Source organism: Cyprinus carpio, chromosome A1, assembly GCF_018340385.1.
Source record: "Cyprinus carpio isolate SPL01 chromosome A1, ASM1834038v1, whole genome shotgun sequence".
NCBI classification, from domain to species: domain Eukaryota; kingdom Metazoa; phylum Chordata; class Actinopteri; order Cypriniformes; family Cyprinidae; genus Cyprinus; species Cyprinus carpio.
The window spans coordinates 37,492,914-37,505,624 of NC_056572.1; the positions used below are offsets into that span (position 1 = coordinate 37,492,914).

Genomic DNA, 12,711 nt, shown 5'->3' on the forward strand with positions numbered 1-12,711 from the left:
TATAACAGAATTACTTTGTGACTTACTGACCAGCACGAATTCAGCAAGTAGTGTTATACCAAACTGCTTTACAGCAACATCCCATAAACCTTGAATTTTCCATAAACATTCTTATTCTCTTATTCATGAAGACAAAACAGCTCACAAAACCCCACAATCATAGGATTAAACAATAATGAAAACGCATAAGCAAGAAAAACAATAAGAAATAGAAATAAAAATATAATAAAAAGTGAATAAATGATAAAATAATAAAAAATGATATAAATCATAAATGATAAAAATAATCAAATGATAAATTATATAACTGGCTAGTGATTATAAATGATTATATGAATAAAAACAAGAAAATAAAAACAACAAAAAAGAATAATTGCTATCTTGATGCTACTCACAATTTTCATTTGATGATCCTTAGATCCTTCAGTATTTAAATTCATCTTCACACTGACACATTAAACACAACAGTAATGTACCAATCCTACTGTCCATGAGTGTAGATGCAGATGAAGACTGCAAAGGGCTGAGGGTGCCATCTGAGATGGTCTAAATTTTAATCTTTTAATTTTACATGTATGCCACTTTATACAAAACATTGTTCCAAATCACCTTTACAAAGACAATTTACCTTATAAATATTTAAGATATTAAAGTTTAAAAATACAAATTAAAAAATAAATACTTTTGGTTTTTGAGTTTTTAAACTCATTTACACATGTGATCTTTTGAAGGTACATGTCACATTATTCCAGTCCAAAAGCTCCATTAAACCCACCAACTCCAAGACCCTCGACCCCCCAAAGAATAATTAGCAAATATGACTAAAATTTCCAAACTAGCAGAAAGTAAAGTATCTCAAATACTGCAAACATCAGCCAAAAAAAAGTGCATTGTGTAAACAAGTATTTGTTTTACCCTTTGTCTAAAAATAAGTGCACTTACCTTCATGTTGCACTTTAAATTTATATATAAATTTAAATTTAAATGTATATATTTGTTAATTTGAGCAAGAACCCAATCTGGCAACACTGATTGCTGTTACCAGCCATATTTTTATGTATTATTCTCACATGTAATGACTGTTTTATCAGATTATTATGTTATTTTCATTTATTGTAATATTTGCATGCATAATTAATCCTTCAAAATCCTTTAGGAAATAGCTGGGGCCAAAGGACTGCCTGATAAAGCCTTCAATAACAAACTGTATCAGGTATCATTCTTGTGTTATTAAGCTCAGCTACTTATGGTACATTATCAATATTGTTTAATATGCCCCTACAAACACATAGAAAAGAATAACATCTATTGTCCATCCATATATAAACAAATGGCATTTACATTCACCATGTGTATGGTGTAAATTATTTTCTGTTTTGTATTAATACACATATTCTTATTTGATGTTCACACATAAAATTGTAAGCAATATCAGATAAATATCACAACACACTGCATACATCCCTGAATACATATTATAACTACAGTTTTATTAGAAAATAAATATTTTGTAACATTATAAAAGGTTTATTTTTTAATATTATTTTTATTTTTTATTTTTACTGTCACATTGATTGTTATGCATCCTTGATAAATGAAAGTATTAATTTCTTTCAAAAACTAAATGGTTTCCACACTTTTGAATTGTAGTGAATATTCCCCACTTGAAGAACTTTTGTCTCTATTATGTGACATTTAATTTCTTGTAATACTTTTGTTTTTTACACTTCACAATCTTTAGAAACTACTGAAGAAGTATGGGGAGTTTAAGCCACCACAGGAGGAGGAGAACTTTGACATTCATGTATGTTTAAACAGTAAAAAACAATAATACAATAAAAATTACTGTTTTGTGACTGATTTTTACAGTGTAACTTTCTATCGTATCTGAAATCTGATGTCATTCAGGTTCTTGAGATGGGTTTTGGTGAAGTGGGTAAAGAGCCCATTGATAATGTTCATTTCTACAGCAAGAATGAGCCAAACAGAGCCTTCAAGATGCAGAAGTACCAGGTACTAAAGCTCACTTATCCAGAGGTGGATAGTCCAGGGGTCAGAAAGTAAAAGTCCTGCCATATGTTTATTCCACCAATGAACTCAGCAGCTGATTTCACCAGAGGAGGAATCAAGTCATTCCTTCCAAGTCACAAACAAGTCTCAAGTTAAATCCCAAGTCCTCAAAGAGTTAAAGTTAATGAGATAATTTAAGTGACTAATTAAATGAAGATTGTGCATTAGTGATGAACACCTGCTGTTAACAATCAACATCACTGAAGAAAAGAGAAAACATAAGAACTACAACTGACTTTAAGCACAGCCTTGGATGAAATCAATTGAAAGGAAAAAAAAAAAACTTTGCCACCATAATTGTGGTCAGTATTTGCTTCAGTTGGACTCTTGAGCCTTTTAACAGTTTTGATAAATTTGTTTCTAAGTGCGTGAATTACTGTTTCATAGCAAATGTTTGTGCAATGCTGAAGCAAATCTTGAGCTAGCAGGTAACTTATGCTTTTGATGACTGTATGATCTTGATTTGAATTTCTTTATTGTTCTTTAAAAAAAGAGTGATATCTCATTATACATTGCCACCATAATACTTCAATATCAAGAGAAAAAAAAAACTTGTTTAGGATTAGGCATTTAGCCATGAAAACATTTATCATATGATCCTCATCAGTGGTGACAAATAATTATTCATACTGCAGTGCATTATGGGAGTTTTTCATGTATTGCAACATGAAGCATTTTGTTGATTTTCACCATTGAAGAGATTCATATGCTGGTTCTTGATATCTGTGTGTGTCTAAAAAGCACTGGAGCTCAAATTTCTGTATGTGTTACACAGATTTAAAATTTATTCTCCTTAAATATTATAGCAGTACTTTTTTTGCATGCTGTAGTTTCACTGGGATGATTATTCAAAATCTAAACTTATGAAAAAACAAACACTATTTTGAATATGATCACACCAGCTCATTGTGACTATCTGTTTAATGCATATCACTGATCTCTTTTCTCTACAAGCCCACATATAGAACTACAGAGAAAGATCTAGTACAACAAGTCAAGGGTCAAGAGCACAACTAAATCAAAACACTGATCTCCATGATGGTGGAATCATTTTAACCAATAAAACATTAACATCTGATCCTCTGTAATTTACAAACAACAACAGGTGTTCATCACTAATGCACAATCATCATTTAATTAGTCACTTAATTATCTCATTAACTTTAACTCTTTGAGGACTTGGGATTTGACTTGAGACTTGTTTGTGACTTGGAAGGAATGACTTGATTCCTCCTCTGGTGAAATCAGCTGCTGAGTTCATGGGTGGAATAAACATATGGCAGGACTTTTACTTTCTCACCCCTGGACTCTCCACCTCTGCACTTATCTCAAATATCTATTATCCAGAATTTTCATAAATATAATGACTGTGAATCTCTTGAGCATAAGATTTTATCAGATAGCCTTTTTAGTCATTACTAAAAGAAATGAATTAGTGGTATGTTTAATGAATAAAGTGATTTGAGCTCAGGCTTTATCAGATTGCTCTAGTTTGTGGTGTGTACCTGAATTCATACCTGGGTGAGTGGAAGCATTTGTTTTTCTTGGTTTGAGAAAGGTTGTGTTTGGTTTCTGTTGTGTGGCTGCAGGTGTCCAATCTCAAGCCAAAGAAGTTTTTTCATGAATTTCTTGTGAGGGTCTATTACGATCCACCGAATCAGGAGGATCCAGAGAATCAGGAGCATAGGATGAGGGTATAGGAGGGAGGTTTGAGGTGGTTTCTGTGAAGTACTTTCATGACTGGTGCAACCGCGATTTTCAAGCCTGATTCAGGTAACTCAGATTGTGCTGACATATCTGCATACTTATTACTATAGAGTGTGTGTGTGTGTGTGTGTGTGTGTGTGTATATATATATATATATATATATATATATAAATATATATATAAAATTATTTTTATGTTTTTTTTTTTTTACTGATTCACACTGCATGAATTAAGTACAAAAGAAAATTAAATTAATAACTTCTTGGTATATTTAGGTTGTTTGTAGGGTTTTATATTTGAATAGGTATGTCCTACACAGCAAAATCCCCAGTGTTAATTTAACACTCTGAGTGTGGACTCATATAAACACCGAAGTAGTGTTAAAAGGTAACACTGAAGCAGTGTTGAAGTTAATGAGATAATTAGGTGTTTGATTGAGTGATGATTGACTATTATTGAAGACACCTGATTTTAACAAGCAGAATCACCAAAGAATACAATCACAATTTTGTGTGTCACCATTATAGTGGTCAGTAATTAGCTTTAGTTGGGATCTTGACCCTTAAGTGGTTAACTTTAGGTTTTGTGTGGCTGTGGTAACTGAGTTATAACAGACAGACAAACAAACCAGAGGAAATGTGATTCATGTGTTTGTCGGTTGTGTTTTGGGTCTGAAAAACTTGAGTTGGATTGTCTTTATTTATTACATAAGTTAAATTAAAAATACAAGACCTTGCATTTTGGCCTAATCAGACAGATGCTTTTAAAAGTTGCAGCTACATAATAAATTAGTTTTTATTTAGACACACAGAGATCAAGAATCAGCGTGAGCATCACAACAATGGTGACCATCAAAAAAAGCATGTTATAGCCAATAAGAACTCATCATTTTTGCCGTTTTTTTATGTGACTTTTTAGTATTTAGTTTTGTGATGATGTTCAGAGTTGATCTGTTTATCTGAATATGCTGTTTGTCACCATTATTGAGATTCATACACTGATTCTTGATGTCTGTGTGTGCCTAAAATAATGAATCTTAAAAAAGAAATCAGAACAGTTTGCAAAGGACTCTTACAAAATGTATAGCAGATAAAGACTTTTTCACTGTGGCATCAAAAGTTGTTATATTCAATCAAGGAACTATAACTCAGAGAAAAAACTCTGAATGAGTTCAATGATTCAAGTCACATAATGATTACATTAAAACATAATCATCACCACCTGATGACTTTTACTCTCGGCTTATCTGTCTGTTATAACTCAGTTATATCAACCAAACAAAATTTAATGTTAAAAAGTCAAGGGTCAAGATCCCAACTAAAGCAAACACTGACCACTATAATGGTGACACACAAATTGTGTTTTTTCCTCGTTTAGTGATTCTGCTTGTTAACATCAAGTGTCTTCAATAATGGTCAATCATCACTCAATTAATCACCTAATTATCTCATTAACTTTAACACTGCTTCAGTGTTACTTTTAACACTACTTCAGTGTTTATATGAGTCCACACTCAGAGTGTTAAATTAACACTGGGGATTTTGCTGTGCAAGGACTACATTTGATATGATGTCAAGACATAAATCATTCATAGTTTCCTCTGTAAGTTGTTGTCGTTGCTAGTTGAAACCAAGTCATCAAGTGCTTTTGTGTTTCATTTGGTATTTAGAAATATGAAATATATAATGAAAATGTAATGTCAGCATAAGAACTTTATAGGAGTGAATGAAATAATTGGGTGAATTAGAACAATGATATAAATACATGTCTTAGTCCAGAGAAGAGAGATGGCCATGAGACACAACTGCATTGTTTCCATCTGTTATATGTTATCATGAATCCATTCAAGCTCTCAGAGTTCGATATCATAAAAAGAAGAAAGGGGGGAAATAGAAAGAAATAAGAGTAATGTAACTTTTTGTGGGCTAATTCATGATCTTGTTAGTCAGCTAGCTGTTGATGGTGAAGATTGCTACGACCAAACCTTCACTAAAGATTTTAAACAAAATATTTGTCCAGAAAACACAAAGATTTGTGTTCACGTGGATATAAAGTTCAGGGTCTGACATCTGTCTCGTAGGAAAATTATGAATAATCATCATTACTTTAATCAAATGCATAGATTGCCATTTCGGCTAATTTCATTTATTAACTGTTATTTAATAAAGAGTATGTTGCAAAAGTAAACTAAACTCAATTTTAATATAGGTTTATACGTTGGCTTGAGCTACTAATGCAGGTGTTTCAGTGAGGCATACTGAAGTTCATTTTATTGCAAATTTTGTGAACTTACTTTTCATTTACTTTTCATGTCCTGTCTTGAGATTAGTACTATGTAAAGGGAGAGTTCATAATACTTGGCTGGAAGAAGGTGAGGTGGAACCAAGTGCAAATAAAGTGCAAAACCCAGAACTGGTTTCACAATAACAATATGACAAGGACAGGGAGGAGCTAATGAATTACTGTGGTAACTAATGAGGGAAGCTATGACAGAACACAGTGGCACAGAGAACTGACAAGAAGAAAGCACAGAACTAATGGGAATACAATACAAAAACAAGAGACCTAAAACACAAGATAGACACATGCAAAGACTGTAACATCATTCAAAAATTAAAATGTTATTTATTTACACTCATATTACACATGCAAAGCCATTAATGATCATTTAATATATGTTTTATTTTTTTATATTCAAAACACAAATTAAGATTTTTAAGAGTCCAGGTAACCAAAACCTAAAATACCTTTTTGGATCTTCAAAATTTTCTGGACTGTCCCTTTAAAAACACACTAAAGAAATCAAAGGTGAAAATGTCATTGCTAAAGTCTACAAGACTAGAAAGCCTGGTTAAGCAAACAGTCATGACTGATGATAATGGATGAGAAGAACCATCAACAGAGGCAGGCACTGATTCTGAGATTTTTTTTGTTCTCTTCTTCAGTGCTTTGACATTCATTTTGTACAGTTCTGATCAGAGGTGGATAGTCCAGGGGTCAGAAAGTAAAAGTCCTGCCATATGTTTATTCCACCAATGAACTCAGCAGCTGATTTCACCAGAGGAGGAATCAAGTCATTCCTTCCAAGTCACAAAAACGAGTCTCAAGTTAAATCCCAAGTCCTCAAAGAGTTAAAGTTAATGAAATAATTAAGTGACTAATTAAATGAAGATTGTGCATTAGTGATGAACACCTGCTGTTAACAATCAACATCACTGAAGAAAAGAGAAACATAAGAACTACAACTGACTTTAAGCACAGCCTTGAATGAAATCAATTGAAAGGAAAAAAAACCTTTTTGCCACCATAATTGTGGTCAGTATTTGCTTCAGTTGGACTCTTGAGCCTTTTTAATAGTTGTTGATAAATTTGCTTCTAAGCAAATGCATTACTGTTTCATAGCAAAAAACGTTTGTGCAAATGCTGAAGCAAATCTTGAGCTAGCAGGTAACTTATGCTTTTGATGACTGTATGATCTTGATTTGAATTTCTTTGTTGTTCTTTAAAAAAAGAGTGATGTATCTTATTATACAGTGCCACCATAATACTTCAATATTAAGAGAAAAAAAAAAACTTGTTTAGGATTAGGCATTTAGCCATGAACATTTATCATATGATCCTCAACAGTGGTGACAAATAATTATTCATACTGCAGTGTATTATGGGAGTTTTTCATGTATTGCAACATGAAACATTTTGTTGATTTTCACCATTGTAGAGATTCATATGCTGGTTCTTGATATCTGTGTGTGTCTAAAAAGCACTGGAGTTCAAATTTCTGTATGTGTTACACAGATTTAAAATTTATTCTCTGTAAATATTATAACAGTACTTTTTTTGGATGATGTAGTTTTAGTGGGGTGATTTTTTGAAATCTAAACTTATGAAAAAAACAAACACTATTTTAAATATAATCACACCAGCTCATTGTGACTATCTGTTTAATGCATATCACTGATCTCTTTTCTCTACAACCCCACATATAGAACTACAGAGAAAGATCTAGTACAACAAGTCAAGGGTCAAGAGCACAACTAAATCAAACACTGATCTCCATGATGGTGGCATCATTTTAACCAATAAAACATTAACATCTGAGCCTCTGTAATTTACAACAACAACAGGTGTTCATCACTAATGCACAATCATCATTTAATTAGTCAATTAATTATCCTGTTAACTTTAACTCTTTGAGGACTTGGGATTTGACTTGAGACTTGTTTGTGACTTGGAAGGAATGACTTGATTCCTCCTCTGGTGAAATCAGCTGCTGAGTTGATGGGTGGAATAAACATATGGCAGGACTTTTACTTTCTGACCCCTGGACTCTCCACCTCTGGTTCTGATATGTATAACAATTCATTTTATATAATAATGTAATATAATAATAATTATTATTACAATAATTACATTAATTTAAATGGTGAGCATACATTTTGTGAAGACTAAGGAGTAAATTCTTTATTTCATATGTGCATATGGATGGTAATACACCATCTTCATTAGAGTATAACTCCAATTTCAGTTCTATCAAGTTTTCTATCCCAATGCAATTATATTTGCTTTAAACCAAAAGACATACATTTCATTGAGTGAGAGTGATTTAAACACAGAATTCCCTTTTTTTAGGCAAACTATTCCTTTAAGGTTGCTTAACACTTTACATGACTTAGAACCCATTTATCAGATACATTGTTGGGATTTCTAGCAACAAGAATTGGCTTAATCAGGCGAAGGTGTTTGCATGACACATACATAAACATAAAATGACCAGTTCTTATTAATATTGAAATGTCCAAATGAGTTTGGATGATAAAACAAAATAAAGAGATTTCTTACACTTAGGATTTACAATACTATATATAATATATATATTATATCTATATATATATATATATATATATATATATATATATATATATATATATATATATATTATATATATTTTTTTTTTTTTTTTATATATATTTTTTTTAAATATTATATATATTTTTTCCAAGACCATCAAACCCCTTCAGGCAAGGTAAAAAATTAAAGGGTTAAAATGAATGAAAATGAACACATTAATTCCAGTGTCAATTGCCTGCTAAATTACAGAAATGTTCTGATGTTGTCCAAAGCTCCATTTTTCCTAGTGCATTTCCAGACTTTTGGAGAGCAGTTTATATGTTTGTGGATGTATTTGCCTGTTTTCTATCCTGTAGATCTTTAACGACCCCATCCATGGTCAAATTGAGCTGCACCCGCTGCTGGTGAAGATCATTGACACTCCTCAGTTTCAGAGACTGAGACACATTAAACAGCTGGGAGGAACATATCTGGTGTATCCTGGAGCCACTCACACTCGCTTCGAACACTCCATTGGGTAAGCCATGTTTTTATTTTCTCTCACACACACACACATACACACAGTTCAAAAAAACTCAATCTTGCTGAAAAACAAAACTTTTTTTTGATCTCAGATGTGACACATAAACCATCAAAAACACACACACTTCAAAAGTTTTACACACTGATGAGATAAATTAAAAAATTCAAAGTGTGGTACTCCATTTCAATTCTTAAATAAAACTTCATGTTATGGCCATATATCCATTTCAAAAGTATTATTGTGAATTTTATTTTTTGTTTTATATTGTTTTAATGTGACTGGTTATTGTATGTGATTACACTTTTACTAGTGGTCTGACTACCCCCTACCCCTACCAAAAAAACAAACAAAAAAATTTTAATCCTTTTAGTGTATAAATGTGTTTTTGTGATATAGAAAAGAAATATGTGCACAAAGGCAAAAATAAAAATTAGAAAGTCCTCTATAAGAATTTGTAACTCTTGTGTTGTCCTCGGTCTATAAATGTTTTCAACTGAAGGTTCAAGAGATGTACCTTTGAGCTATTTCAGAGAACTATATAATACATTTTGAGCAACATGACAACAGAAACCACAGACAAATGTACATAATCAGTTGCATGAATAAGCAATCACAACTTGATCAGAAGATCAAAACTTTATATGATGTGCACAAGTGACTAAATAATGTGGAGGTTGAAAAAAGTGGTTTTTGTAATTTAATTTCTGATTCGAGATATGCACCAAAGCCACTGACAAAAACTGTAAGCTGACTTAGGCCCTTTATCCATCGAAGGTTCTGACTCCTAATGTTTGCACCTGGGTAATTGTGTGCTAACTGAGCTCAAACTGCAGACTTGATTGAACAATGTTGAATGATAGTGATTTCTAAATGACCAAACGGTGTAAGCACTGAGAAACGTAGGGATTTGTGTGTAGGGTTTTGCAGTAACAGTTCACCAAATCTGACTCATTTGTTAAAGCAGGGGAATAGTGTTTATAGTTCAGCAAAATGGGTGTGCTTTATGAAAAATGGCATTATGGTTTTGAAATTTTAGTTCAAAAGCCTGGTTATAGTGTTTTAGCAATCGAGAAAAACTGTAACTAACAATAAACAATACTTCTATAGCATTTATTAGTTAATGTTAAACATTTTCAGGTTTTAAGATCAAAGGTTGTTCTGTTAATCTGTGTAGTATTGTAACCCTGTAGATTGGATTGTTTTTTAAATTCCCTCATTGACAGTCCATGCAGAAGAACACAGTTAACTATAGTGCTTTATATTTCATCAGGAACAAATGAAATTTGGCCTCATCCCCTTTATTTTTATTTTCTCCTCCTCTTCCTCTTTGTCTCACACTGCCAGGATTCATTTTCCAAAACACAGCTGTGCTCTTGTTCATATCATCCTGAGATTCTGACCTGTGTGTCATCAGTTTTGCTACTGAATGTTCACACACGGATAAATGTATGCTGAGTTCATTTTGTGACGCTTGAGTTAATTATATTGTGTGTTTGTGTTTTCTGAATGAGAACATGGTTAAACCTGTGTAGAGTTTTGCAGAAAACACTGAGAAAACTGGACCGTGTGTGCAAACAGGTAAAATGTGTTAAAAGTTTCTCTGTTACAAGCTCTTGGTGCATAAAGAAGATCTGTAAAGTCTCAAATCCAAAGAGATATTCTTTAGAAAAGTTAATACTCGTACACACCCCCCTGAAACAGCTCATTCAAACACCCCCACATCTCTATGTCAGTATGTGGGAAGATTTGCATAATGCCGCCAAGATGTTCACGCAAAGAAAGAAGGCGTACTTTTATTCTCGTTGTAGTATTGTTGCTGCCGCTGCCATGTCTTATGGACACTGTGTGTTTCACTGTGAAAGCGAAACTACTTTGTTTGGCCTTCCAAAAGAGGACACAACTAGAAATCATGTTTATATTACGTTTATAATGGGTTTTATGTTTATGTCTCGTCGCTCCAGCCGGACAGGGCATCACAATATGTTAAGGGGCATAACATTTCCATCACATGCTTGAGGAATTCGTCCAATCACAAGGCACTGGAAAGCTGGCCAATCACAGCACACCTCCCTTTTCAGAGAGATGAGCCTTGTGAAAATCATAGAGGAGAAACAATAAGTGATGTTTCATAAACAAATTTCGGGAGGAGCATGTACGGATAATTAACACGGCCAGTTCATCATTAGTGATTACACCGTTTACTAATCAGCTCAAGAGGAAACACCTATAAATAATCAAGTACGTCCTACCTTCGTTATCTCTCGACTTTCAGAATCCCTCCGCCACCCCGATCTCGCACCTTCAGCCGGATCTCTAACCAGCTCAGGTAGAAGTACTCAGGGGAGCACTTTGGGCTGGGCCGGACTCCGAGCTCTCTCCCCGGACAGCAGGCCAAATACGGATAACCTTTATTTAATTATAAGTAAATGTGAACTCGTGAATGTACAGTATGTGGAAAAGAAGGGTTTTTTATATTTTTTTTTATTTATTTTTTTTTATTTTAAACTGAATCAAATAAAAAATTTATTTAATTTTTATTTAATTAAAATAAATAAAATAATTTTTTTTTTTTTTTGGATGATTTGTATGATTTATTTATTGATTATCTGTAGTATTTTTTCAAACCAATTATATATTATCATTTGCTCGAGTAAATTCTTATAGAAAAAAAAAACAAAACAATTTTTTTTTATTTTAATTAAATTTTTATTTCAATCATATAATTCAATCATATAATTCTTTTTTTGATTTTAGTTTTGGTTTTGGAGTTAGTCTTGGTATAACGATAACTTAATTTAAGTAACACCAATTTGCTTTGTAAAACTTCTAAGATGGTTGTATTTATATTCTGTACTAATTTGAAACACCTTTTGCTTTTAGAGTTCAAAAATCTTTCCATGGCTTTGTCATTGTTGAAATTAGCATATGACAACTGTCTTCCATTTACGTGCAATTTACTAATTTGTTAAAACTTTTTCATGAGCTACAAGTTATTGTAAGATATTGTAGGATATGTTGCAGGATAACACAGATACATATGGTATGGTTGAATTATTTACCCTAGTAAATGTTTTTGTAAAGGTGGAAAAGATAATATGTATTTTTGTACTTCATCCTCTTCACAGTAAATAATGTCAGGGAAGCTCATTCTTTTCAGTTCTTATTCTGAAAAACAGTTTTTGTTTCATTAGGTTGAATCATTGTTACTAACTTTGATTAGAATAAACTGTTTACTTGGCAAAACATCATTTACATCGTTGTCCCTAGTGCTACTAATGCCCATCACCAATGGAGTTCAATATAGAGAATCAGATTCTAAATAAATCAATCAACTGATCAAATGATGTAAAAGCTGGATTTATCATGTGCTTTATTTAAAATGATGTCTTGTCTGTTTTTGTGTAAGTGCTGCATATTTAGCAGGACGTCTGGCAGAAGTTCTGAAAGAGAAACAACTGAAGGAGTTTTAAAACGGGACAGGGAACGAGATGAGTTTGAAGAGAAACGAGAGGAGTTTGAAAAGAAACGAGATGAGTTTGAAAAGAAACGAGAGGTGAAAAAGA

The 12,711-nt window shown here is 32.6% G+C and overlaps 1 long non-coding RNA gene across 1 annotated transcript; it reads left to right on the forward strand.

The window, feature by feature from the left end:
* The first annotated feature begins 1,733 nt into the window (after positions 1-1,733).
* On the forward strand, positions 1,734-3,686 carry LOC122146464. Its single transcript, XR_006161009.1, has 3 exons — positions 1,734-1,804; positions 1,909-2,013; positions 3,660-3,686. It is a non-coding gene; the product is annotated as an uncharacterized LOC122146464 (long non-coding RNA).
* The last annotated feature ends 9,025 nt before the right edge of the window (positions 3,687-12,711 follow it).